Below are 11,968 nucleotides of genomic sequence, written 5' to 3'. Positions count from 1 at the left end.
AGAACTCTGAGGAACGAAGCTGGCTCTCCTCTTTCTTGTATCTGGTGCCCATGGTAGGCCCCCTGGAGGAGGGTGGATGGGACTGAGGTGGCCAGAGGGTAAGAGAGGCAGAGGCTTCAGGACCGGTCCCCTGGGGTACGCAGGGAGTCACTGACCAAGCCATTTGCGGAGAACACGTCTCTTCTGCTAACTCATTGTCCCTGACTCTCATCGTCAGAGCTGGCAACGCAGGCTGCACTTTGGAGTTGGTGCCTTCAACAGCCATGTCTTCAGGGGGTGCATGTGGGGCAATCAAGACTATTGAGAACGTAAGTTAAGGTTATTGCTTCCAGCCACACACATTCCACTCGCAGGCTGATTAGTACACTGAAGAGCTCTCATTGACATTTCGTGGTTTAACATAAAGATTTCTTATGCATAGCTCAGGAAAGAGAGACAGATTTTGAAACAGCTGTCTAATATCTCTGTCAACACAGAAATTAAATAGATTTAGGAACTTCAGAAAAACATACGCGCATTTAATGCCCAGTAATGATCAATTCCAATTTCCAGTTGCAGAAATAGGAATTGTTTTCAATGTGTTCTGTGGGTTATTCCAAATAAACATCTGGCACCATTTTATTTCTTTTTAATCATTTGAATGGTGATATTATAAGTCTATCTATTTATTTGTCCGGCTATAGAGCTGATGATACCATGAAGATATTGAAATGATCCCATGCCTCCATCATCTTTCAAATGAAAACATTAAATTGTCTTAAAGTAACCATTTCACATTTAGCATATATCAACTTTGAATTACAGACTTCCTCCAAGTTAGTAGCAATTCTTTTTTTCTTTACCAGTGATAACGAAAGACAGAAACACCACCTTGCCTTCAGGGTCAGAAATGTGTTTGTGTTGGAATGAGATCAACTCTTTGTTTTCCATATCGTGGAGAGAGTGCACACAGAAGAGAGATCCAAAACTCAAGACTAGGGTGTGATGTTCTTTTAGTCGACTCGTTAGTCTCAACCAATCAAAAAGACCATCCCCATCTAGGCAGCTTGTAAGTGAGAGGAGAAGCTTTGCCTGATTTGGGTTCAAATCCCAGCTCGCTCCTTTCTAACTTTGTGGCCTTGATCAACGTGACTCACTTCGCAGAGTCCCAAGTTCTTCATCTTCGGCACAGATGAAGGAACGTTATTAATACGTTAATTACGTAACATAATTAATACGTTATTAATACGTTATTAATGAAATGCTGAATATGGAGCGTCTCCAGACCCTGAACCTGGTAGGTGCAGAATAGATGACAGCCATCCTTATCATGAGGACAAATCCAAAGCCACCGAGCCCTCGGCTCAGTCTACTCTGCACTGAATTTGAGAAAATGGGCTGAAATGAATTAGGCTAGGTACCTGCAAAGGTAATCCATTTATTTACCCATTTGTGGTTATAATAACAAGAGCAAAAGGAAATTAACTTGAGTCTAGATGCCCAACCTCTTCCTCTCTCAGAGGAGCACCTCAAACAAATGAGCAGTTCGGCTCCTGTTCAGGAAGAAAACATGGGAACTCACACCCGCTGAGAGCAATAGAAATTAATCAGAATTACAGATCATGTTAGTAAGAGGTTACTTTGGAACTCTGAGAACAGTTTTAGTTATGGTTGATTTAGGCTAGTGTGAGATTGTAAACAAAACATGCCTTCGGTCTGTAAGTCCTGTAGCTTCTTTAGGGTAATTTTAAAGAAATACAGCAGGGCGTAGAGTTACAGCTCTCCATGACCTTCCACGAATGCCGATGCACATCTGGGCCAATCAAAGGTGATACTACACTCAGTAAAAGCTTGGTATAAAGTGGTTTTTCTACTGCATTGAATTTGCTGTCCCCTAGAAAAGGGCTAACATCCCCATTCCTGAGCATTGGATAGTATTTCAAGTGCCATTTGCTTTACCCAAATCAAGTCCTTAAAAGTGGCAGTTCTAGGGGAGCCAGGGTGGCTCAGCCAGGGTGGTTAAGTGTCCAGTTCTTGATTTCGGCTCAGGTCATGATCTCATGGTTGTGAGATCGATCCCTGCGTTGAGCTCCACGCTGTGCTTTGAGCCTGCTTGGGATTCTCTCTCTCCCTCTTTCCCTGCCCCTTTCCTGCTCTCTCTCTCTCTCTCTTCCTCTCTCTCTCTCTCTCTAAAAAAAAAGTGGCAGTTCTATTTTCTGAACTCATAGGCGATACAGCATGTGGACCAACAGCTTCAGATCCCAACCCTGGTTCTAGTCGATCCTAACCATGTGACCAGTTCCCACATCTGGAAAAGGAGAGAAATTGCGGAAGGTGCCTCATGAGGGAGAAGGAAGCCGAGCTAATGCCTATGATACATTTTGCCTACCGCCTGGCACATAGTAAGTGCCCACTAAAATGATGGATTAAATAGTAGCTGTTATAGATAGAAATAATGCTGGCCCACAAATCTGAGACTGAAAATAAGTAGGAAAAGCCCACAGAACATTATGTGCTCTTCCTTGTACTTCCCTTTTAGTCTGGTTTTCAAAAGAAGCCACCTTCAAAGGTGCCTCTTCCCCGACTGCCCTGAGGTAATACTGTTGTGTGTTTTGTGTTAATCACTCTCTGTTTCACCTAAAGTTTTCTATATATCCCCGAAAGCATGTAGTTTTAGATTTGCCTCCATTTTCTCTTTTTGTTCAACATTACGTCCGTGAGACTCACCCTTGCTTTGTCGTGCCCATAATTTATGCGCTTTCGCTGCTGTATTCCTTGCTGCAAATTTCCACAGTGTGTTCATCCAATCTCTTGTTTATGGCCATCTGGGTTCTTTCCAGTCTTTGCTTCTATGAGCATCCTTACACATGTCATCTGTAGCTGGCATGCAATAATTTTTATAGGATCCTTATGATGAGCAAATTTGAGAATTTTACTGAATTCCATACCTATTACGATGCGCATGTAGTTTTTCTCCTTTAATTTCTTGATGTGGTAAAGTGAGAATTTTTCCTAATATTGAACCAATGGTGAATTTCTGGAGTAAACTCTGCTTGATCTCTTATTTGTTAAAAAAATTTGTTTTACTTTTATTTTATTTAGTATTTAGAGCACATGATCTGTCTTTATCTAGATTTGATATCAAGATTATACCAGCCTCAATAAATTACTTAAAGTCTTTCCCTCTTTCTTTCTTTCTTTCTTTCTTTCTTTCTTTCTTTCTTCTTTTCTTTTTTTTTTTTTTTGAGAGAGAGAGAGAGAGACAGAGATCTGGGGGGAAGGAGAGAGGATCTCAAGTAGGCTCTAAGTGCAGCTTGGAGTCTGAAGAGGTGCTCAATCCCACAATCGTGAGATCACGACCTGAACAGAAATCAAGAGTCCCCCAACTGAATAAGCCACCCAGGTGCCCATTTTCTTCTTTCTTCCTTCCTTCCTTCCTTCCTTCCTTCCTTCCTTCCTTCCTTTGTTTTTAATGTTTTGAGAAAAGCTTGTGTAACATAACAATCACATATGACTTATGTCTTGTAAGTTTGGTAGACCTGGAGTTTTCCATGTGAAAATATTTTAATGGTTATTCAACTAGATTTCCTCCTTTATCAAAAGTACTCTGGGGGCGCCTGGGTGGCTCAGTCGGTTAAGCATCCGACTTCAGCTCAGGTCATGATTTCACTGTTTGTGAGTTCGAGCCCCGCGTCGGGCTCTGTGCTGACAGCTCAGAGCCTGGAGCCTGCTTCAGATTCTGTGTCTCCCTCTCTCTTTGCCCCTCCCCTGCTCACACTCTGTCTCTCTCCCTCTCAAAAATAAATAAACATTAAAAAAAAAGTACTTTGGTCAATTATATTTTTCTAGAAATGTGCCCACTTTATCTATATTTCCAAATGTATCAGTAAAGAATTGTCTGAAATATTCTTAGAGTCTGCTGCACCTATAGCTTGTTCCTTTTTCTCCTTGATATTGGCAATTGGCACCTCTCTCTTTTCGAGATGAATCTTGCCAGAGGTTTGTCCACATTGTTAGTCTTTGCGGAGAATCACTTTTCAGCTTGGTCAGCCCTCCCCACAGTATTTTTGTCATTCTTATTTCATCAACTTCCGTCCTTTAATACTTCCTTTCTTCTACTTTGAGTTCATTGTGCTGTCATTTTTCTAATTGATTATATCATTAATTTTAAGCCTTTCTTCTTTTTAGTACGTGTTGGTCTCTGTGAAAGTACCACTTTCGCTGCATCCCACGAGATTTAAAAAAAAAAATTAAAACTTTTATTTTGAGATGGTTATGGAGTCACATGCAGCTGTAAGAAATAATACAGCGTGGGGCGCCTGGGTGGCGCAGTCGGTTAAGCGTCTGACTTCAGCCAGATCACCATCTCGTGGTCCGTGAGTTCGAGCCCCGCGTCAGGCTCTGGGCTGATGGCTCAGAGCCTGGAGCCTGCTTCCGAATCTGTGTCTCCCTCTCTCTCTGCGCCTCCCCCATTCATGCTCTGTCTCTCTCTGTCCCAAAAATAAATAAACGTTGAAAAAAAAATTAAAAAAAAAAAAAAAGAAAGAATACAGCGAGAGCACCTGTATCCTTTGTCCAGTATTCCCAGTGGGTGGTAACATCTTACAAAACTACAGCAGGAGATCACAACCAGGATATCAGCATTGACACAGCCAAGGCACAGAACATTTCCATCACTGCAGGGACCGCTCGTGTCGCCCTTCCCATGGCCACTCTAGTTTCCTTCCTGCGCCCATCCCCTCCTCAACTCCTGCCAACAACTAATCTCTTGTTCGTGTGTTTAACTCTGTTCTCTGAAGAATGTTATATAAATGGAATCACACAGTATGTAACTTTTGGGAATTGGCTTTTTTCACTTAGCATAATTCTCTGAAGATGTATCTAGACTATTGGATGTACCAATAATCAAAACATGTTCTTTTTTATTGCTGAATACTATTCCATTATATGGATGTACCACAATATATTCCACCATTCACCCAATGGAAGATATTTGGGGGCGCCTGGGTGGCTCAGTTGGTTGAGCACCTGACTTGATTTCAGCTCAGATCGTGATCTCACAGTTCGTGAGTTTGCTCCCCGCATTGGGCTCTGCACTGACAGTGCCCCTTTCTCTCTGACCCTTCCCTGCTCGCATGCTCCCTCTCAAAAATAAACTTCTTAAAAAATTGGGAAAAAAAAGATACTTTGTTTGTTTCCAGTTTTTGGCTATTACCAATGAAGCTGCTGTGAACATAAGTTTTCATTTCTCCGGGATAAGTCCCCAGGAGTGCAATTGTTGGGTTATGTGATAGTTGCAGGTTTAGTTTTTTAAGAAATTGCCAAACTGTTTTTCAGAGTGGTTGGACATTTTACATTCCTACCGGCAACGTATGAGTGATCGAGTTTCTCTGCATCCTTACCAGTATTTGGTGTTGTCACTATTTTTTTTTTTTTAGCTGTTCTCATAGGAGTGATAGCTCATCGTAGTTTTAATGTGCATTTCCCTAGATTAATGATGTTAAACATGTTTTCATGTGCTTATTTTCCATCTGCATATCTTTTTCAGTAACATACCATTCTTCATGTCATTTGCCCATGTTCTAATTGATTAGTTTTGATTTTTGCTGTTGCGATTTAAGAGTTCTTTGTATATTCTAGATACTAGTTCTTCATTCCACAAATTTCGTTGATAATATTTTTCTTTTTCATTTTTCATATTAAGCATCTTCTCATTTTCACCACAAACCATGAGTAACCATGGGTCCTTTAAAACATATGCTTTAGGGGCGCCTGGATGGTGCAGTCGGTTAAGCGTCCGACTTCAGCCAGGTCACGATCTCACGGTCCGTGAGTTCGAGCCCCGCGTCAGGCTCTGGGCTGATGGCTCGGAGCCTGGAGCCTGTTTCCGATTCTTTGTCTCCCTCTCTCTCTGCCCCTCCCCCGTTCATGCTCTGTCTCTCTCTGTCCCAAAAAATAAATAAAAACGTTGAAAAAAAATTAAAAAAAAAAAACATATGCTTTAAATGTTCAAAACAAGTGGGCTTTTAGAAATCATCTTTTTGTAACCTAGTTAAAATTTAATTTCATTGTTGTCAGTAAATGTCAGTAAATGACACATACCAATTATCTGAAATTTGTCAACACTTGATTTGGGCTTATAATATGGCCAACTTGCATCATTGTTTTCTGTGTGCTTGAAAATAATCTCTATTCTCGCATTGTTAGAAATACTATTTATGTATATCCATCAGAATAATCTTGTGATGTCCAATTTTCTGTGACTTTTTTTTTCTCTGCTTGATTTATCAACCACTGAATGTCTCCCTCGGTGATGGCCTATTTGTCATTTCTTCTTAGAATCTGTCAATTCTTGTTTTACACATTTTGAAGATTCATCGCTAAGTACGTACAAGTTCCTAGTGAAATCTTTTTAAAAATATGTACTGATGTTCATTATCGACAGTAATGCCTTTCACCTAAGGTCCGTCTGTTTTATCTGATATTATTTTATGCTAGTTTTCTTTTGGTTACTATGTGCCTGTTGTGACAGAGTGGTTCCTGCAACTCTGTCTTTCGTGATATGATTCTTCCTTTCTCACACTTTTAGCTGGAGACTTGGTCGTCTGAGTAAAGACTACATTCCCCAGGCTCCCTTGCAGCTAGGTGTGGCCATATGACTAAGATCTGGTCAATGAGATAAAAACAAATGGGTTGTTTGGCAGCTTCCAAGAATCTACCTTAAGATGTAACACAGGATATTCCATGTCTTCTTCTCCATCCTTCCTTCATCCTCCGTCTTGGAATGCAGATACTATCATTGGACCTACTGCTTAAATCAGCCCAATATGGAACCATGGGATCAAAAAAGTCTAAGTTTCTGACAGGAGGGAGTGCCACAGACACAGAAAAAATAAATTTCTGTCTTGTTTAAGCCACTGTCATTTGGAGTTTTCTGTTACTTGCAGTCAAACCCATCTCACAATGATATACCTATCATATTTTTTTCTCTCTTTTGTTTTCAAGTTTCCATTTTCTTATATTTTATGGAAATTAATTATAAACACAACTTGTGGTTTTGGTTTTTGGTTGTTGTTTTTTTTGATGCTGTTGTATGTTCTCTTTTAATTCAACCCTGATTTGATGGCCTTAGTCTCTTAACTAGAAAGTTTAGTCCATTTCCCCTGAGTGTGATTATTAATATATGTAGTAAGAATTTTATGTATGTGTTTACTTATATCCTGCCCCAGATCACTGAGGTTTTACGACCACTTACAGAGGCAGAGCCTTATGGTAAGATAAAATAAAATATAAAATAGTTAAAGGAATTGAGGAAAAGCAAACTGTGTTAATTAATTAATTCTCATTGCCACTTTTATTAATCAAAGACATGAAATTGCTGATAAGAACTTCTGATTAGCACATGATAACCCAAATTATCCTTATGAAATTCTACCAGGATCACAAAATAAGATAAAAACAGTATATTGAATTAAAATATATTAATGATCACACTCAATGGAAATTTTTTTTTTTAATTTTTTTTTCAACGTTTATTTATTTTTGGGACAGAGACAGAGCATGAACGGGGGAGGGGCAGAGAGAGAGAGGGAGACACAGAATCGGAAACAGGTTCCAGGCTCTGAGCCATCAGCCCAGAGCCCGACACGGGGCTCGAACTCCCGGACCGCGAGATCGTGATCTGGCTGAGGTCGGACGCTTAACCGACTGCGCCACCCAGGCGCCCCCACACTCAATGGAAATTGAGTAAACTTTCTAGTTAAGAGACTAAGGAGATGAAAAATAAGCTTCTTTTTTGGCCTGTTTGCCTTATTCAAGTTCCATTATACTTTTGGAAATGTTATTACCCTAGGGGCCTATCCTTACCTTCACTTACCTCACTTGAGGAAGACTTACTCTGACCTCCACCTGAAATCTGGAAAAATTCATGCGTCTCTCATTGCTCTCATTCCTGCATAGACTGCTCTCCACTTGACAAAACTTTTCTTGTTCTCATGTCTCAGCCTAAGTGTCACCTCCTCCTGGAAGCCTTCCCTGACCAGCTCATGAACTTGAGCAGACAGCCTCTACAGTGGACTGCCATCACACTCTAGCAGGGTGTGTCAGAGCTTCTGTCTCCTCATGTGGTTGCCTGTTTCCTTGTTTACACCTTCAAATAAACTGTTGAATCCACTGAAGGTGGGCTCTGTACCTAAGTTTTTCACTGTTGTGCCTCCAGTGTCCAGAGCAGTACCTAGCACAAAAGACCGTGAACAATAAGTGATTATTTGATTGGATGGATGGATGGATGGATGAACTGATGATGCCAAGGCCACTGTAACTAATGTTTATAGGATGTAACTGATACCAGTACTCCAGATTACTGGTTGACATCTTCTTTCCAATAACTCTGAAAAATATTTCCACTGGTGAGTCCCACTGACTGGCTCTAACTCCCCAAACTGAAGAGAAACTGGCCACCTTTGGTGGGTAGGCTTTAAGATGGCCCCCAATAACCCCTGCCTTCTAGCATTCTTGGCTTTGTGTACTACCTTAAGTGTGGACTCTCTTCCAAAACATGGAATATGACAGCATTGATAAGATGTTACTCTGAATATTAGGAAGACTATGACTTCTGTCTTGAGCTCTCTCTCTTTTTTAATACTCACCCTGGTGAAAGTAAGCTGCCATATTGTGGTTGGCCCTATGGAGAGATCCACGTGATGTTGTGGTGCCTTCTGTGCAATAGCCTGCAAGGATCTGGGGCCAGCTGACAACCATGAACGAGCTTGGAAGCAAAGCCTTTCGCACAAGTTGAGTCTTGAAATTCTTTGGCCAACCGTAGTCCTTGAGGGCACCTCACGAGAGACCTTGAGGTAAAGGCATACAACTAGGCCACTCTTGGCTTTCTGACACACAGGAAGTGTGAGGTAATAAATGCTTCTTGTTCCAGCTGCCAGGTTTTGAAGTAATTTGTCATGCAGCAATAGATAATATACCACTGAGTGGCAACTCTAAGGTAGCCAGGCTCTGTGCTATGCACATTCATCTAGGATCTCATTTTGTTTTGGTATACATCTTCATCGCCTGGGAAATGTGCTAAAACACACTTGTACAGATTTCTGAGGCTCGGAGAAGAGTTCGGTTACCTATGTTTTTAGTAGGTCCCCAGAAGATTGTGATGCACCCCAAGTGTAAGAACTAGTGCATTTCTCTTCTTGGGTCACCCATTCCTTCCTCTTTGGCAAGGTGGGGAAGGGCAGAGGGGCAGGAAGCTGCCACATCAGGTGGCTTCGCTAGAGCCAGGCTGGTGTGTGATGACTGTCATCCATGCCTCCAGGAGGCACCAGAACTAAGGAAGAGGACAGAACAGCGAGCCGAGTGGACAGCTCAAGTTCCTCAAGCTGTAAAAGAATTGCCCAACCTGTTGCCAGCAGCGAAGAGGCCATGACTGTTCGGGAAGCTGAGGACCCAATGGGAAGCTGAGAAGTGAGAGCAGTGGGTTAAGGGGAGAGGCTAGGGCCACTGTGGAGGTCAAACACTGTCTTCTACTTGTGGTGACACGGTGGGGCAGCTGCACCTTAAGCACCAGCATTATCTGACAATTGGGGCAGACTCAATTAATTTGTGACTTTCCAGGAATTACTGACTGAGAAACTGATCTTTGGCAGAGAAGAGCTGCATGAACATAACCCCTTGATCTACTATTGGGTCAGCTGGTTCCTTAAGAGACTGCTGTTGTGTGAAGGCAAGACCCCAGGACCCTGAGAACAGAAGGCCAAGGTTGGAATCCCAGCTCTGCTATCACCACCGTGTGACCTTGGACAGGTCAGAATCATCTCCCCAAGGCTCAATGTCCAAATGTAAATAGGAATAATGCCCTACCCTATCGTTTTACTCTCCATGAATGGAGAATGCTCAGCACAAAGTCCACACTTAGCCAATGCTGGTAAGTTTCAGAGAGGTCTCCTTGTGGTTTTGTTTGCCATGTCTGTGATTGATCGTCCAGCAGAGTGCTTTACATACAGCTAGTACTCAAAAAATACCCGATGAATGAACAAATTCCTAAAAGTAATAAAAAAAAATAATGTAGTCAAAGTGATACAGCTCGTTGAAAAAATGAGCAGGCTTATCCGGTCTCGAAACTTAGCCATGCTCAGCCCTGGTGAGATTTTGAGGCAAATAGACAAGTAACAGCAGTCAGGACACGAAGGCTATTTAATAAACAAATAAATGAATGGTTGAAACTAAACTACTGGGTAGACATTGCATCACAAGATGTTAAATGTCCACCCGGAAAAAAATGGTGCCACGTATTTGCATCTGCTGTTAAAATTCAATCAAATATTTAGTTACATCCACTATCTGGATATCTGGGTTAAGTTAGCCGAAAGACTGATGACTGAGTGAATTTTTTTCATTTTAATTGAGTCTCTTTCGAGATCATGCAGGCTGACATACTCTTGGGGACACAACTGAAGGAAGAATTCAAGGAGGAGCCATCCCCCTGAGACCTGGACTGCCTCATGAGCTCAGGTTGCAGACAGAACTTCAATGACACCAATGTCACCATTGCGAGTTCACGACGAAGGAATCATTTTGGAGTCTCTACTTGTAGATTCCATTAAAATAAAATAGGGCTTTAAAGTTTTCTAAGACCTCTATCTCATAGTTTTTAATTAATAAGAATTGCAGTATCACTTAAATATATAATCTTCTTGGAGCTATAAAGTCCAGCTGGTGGCCAATTACATTTTAATCTATTTAATGAAATTTCCTAATAAAATATCTGATCAATGAATATTTGTGTTGTGTATGCTTTCCACTAATACATGGTGACATAAATGCCTAGTCAGAGGTGCATGCGTGTTCAAATACATCAATACTGTTTAGGCTCCTCTGTCTTATAGATTTATACCTAACTTGCTTTCAATGTTTTCTGCATTTTTCAGGCAAAATCCCTTGTTCAGTTTAAATTTCTAATATTGAAATTTATATCCACGCGTTAGTCACCAAAAGGAAATCAGTTACCGTTACCCACCGCTAAGTATTTTACATGCAGATTTTATAGAGTTGCACTAAACCAACCATTGCAAATCTATGGTGTGCCAATTTGCTGCCTTTTTTTTTTTAAGTATATTAACTGCAGGATCATAAAATAAAAGAGGTGAGAATTCCTCACCCCCATCAATGAGTCAAATGCAGCTGTTCACAAAGTCCGGGAGTTCAACTAAGTACTCAAGTGAGTCTGAACATTTCTCTCCTTAGTCTACTACTGTTTGTGCAGTATTTTTTTTTCTAACCCCAGGAAGCAAGGATTAAGTAAATAATGAATAAACATGTCTCATTGAAGCGACTTTGACATTTCATATAGGTTTACATGTTAATTAAGATAAGATTGTTCTAGTCCCCCAAAAGGGTTTTTTTTCCCCCTTTGAGCAACAAGACTGAAATATAGTATAAAAGTGTATGAACACTCTGTTAAATGCACAGATTTAACCCCGCTGTTTTGCTCCTAATCATTATTAATTGCCTCCAGTGGTGGACATTAATTTCCCTATTGCAGCAACATGCATCTTGAGCTTGGGCATATCCTAATACATCAAACGGGACAGGTGATATAATTCAGTTGGTCACAGCTGGAAAGGAGACAGCCACCCACATGCAGGCAGTCTGTCAACCTTAGTTACACTGCAGACACCACCACAGCCTCCGAAACAACATTGTACATTTATCTCTGGGGATAACTTTACAAGAAGTATGGCTGCTTGGTTCATCTTATTTAATCCGTTATTGTCTTAGCAGCTTCAAGAAGGAAACAGTTGCAACTCAAAACTCTGAATTTGTTTCCAGTCGTTGAAGGGGGAATAGCAGAGACATATGGTCGGACTCACAGTGTAGATAAAGTGATAAGTGCTCGGTTCAGTGTAGTTTAGATTTTAAGATCGATGTCACTGTAGGATTTGGCGTGAATCGCTGCTAATGTTTACTATGATGACACTTCAGGGTC

General features: G+C 41.1%; 1 long non-coding RNA gene across 1 annotated transcript; it reads left to right on the top strand.

Moving 5' to 3' along the window:
- The first annotated feature begins 737 nt into the window (after nt 1-737).
- LOC109497499 lies at nt 738-10,725 on the top strand. The gene is made up of 4 exons (XR_002153752.3): nt 738-1,408; nt 2,208-2,381; nt 9,598-9,821; nt 10,390-10,725. It is a non-coding gene; the product is annotated as an uncharacterized LOC109497499 (long non-coding RNA).
- The last annotated feature ends 1,243 nt before the right edge of the window (nt 10,726-11,968 follow it).

This window comes from Felis catus, chromosome A2 (assembly GCF_018350175.1).
Source record: "Felis catus isolate Fca126 chromosome A2, F.catus_Fca126_mat1.0, whole genome shotgun sequence".
In the NCBI taxonomy this organism is placed as follows: Eukaryota; Metazoa; Chordata; class Mammalia; order Carnivora; family Felidae; genus Felis; species Felis catus.
The sequence above is the reverse complement of the archived record's forward strand: the minus strand, read 5'-3'. Positions and strand labels throughout refer to the sequence as shown.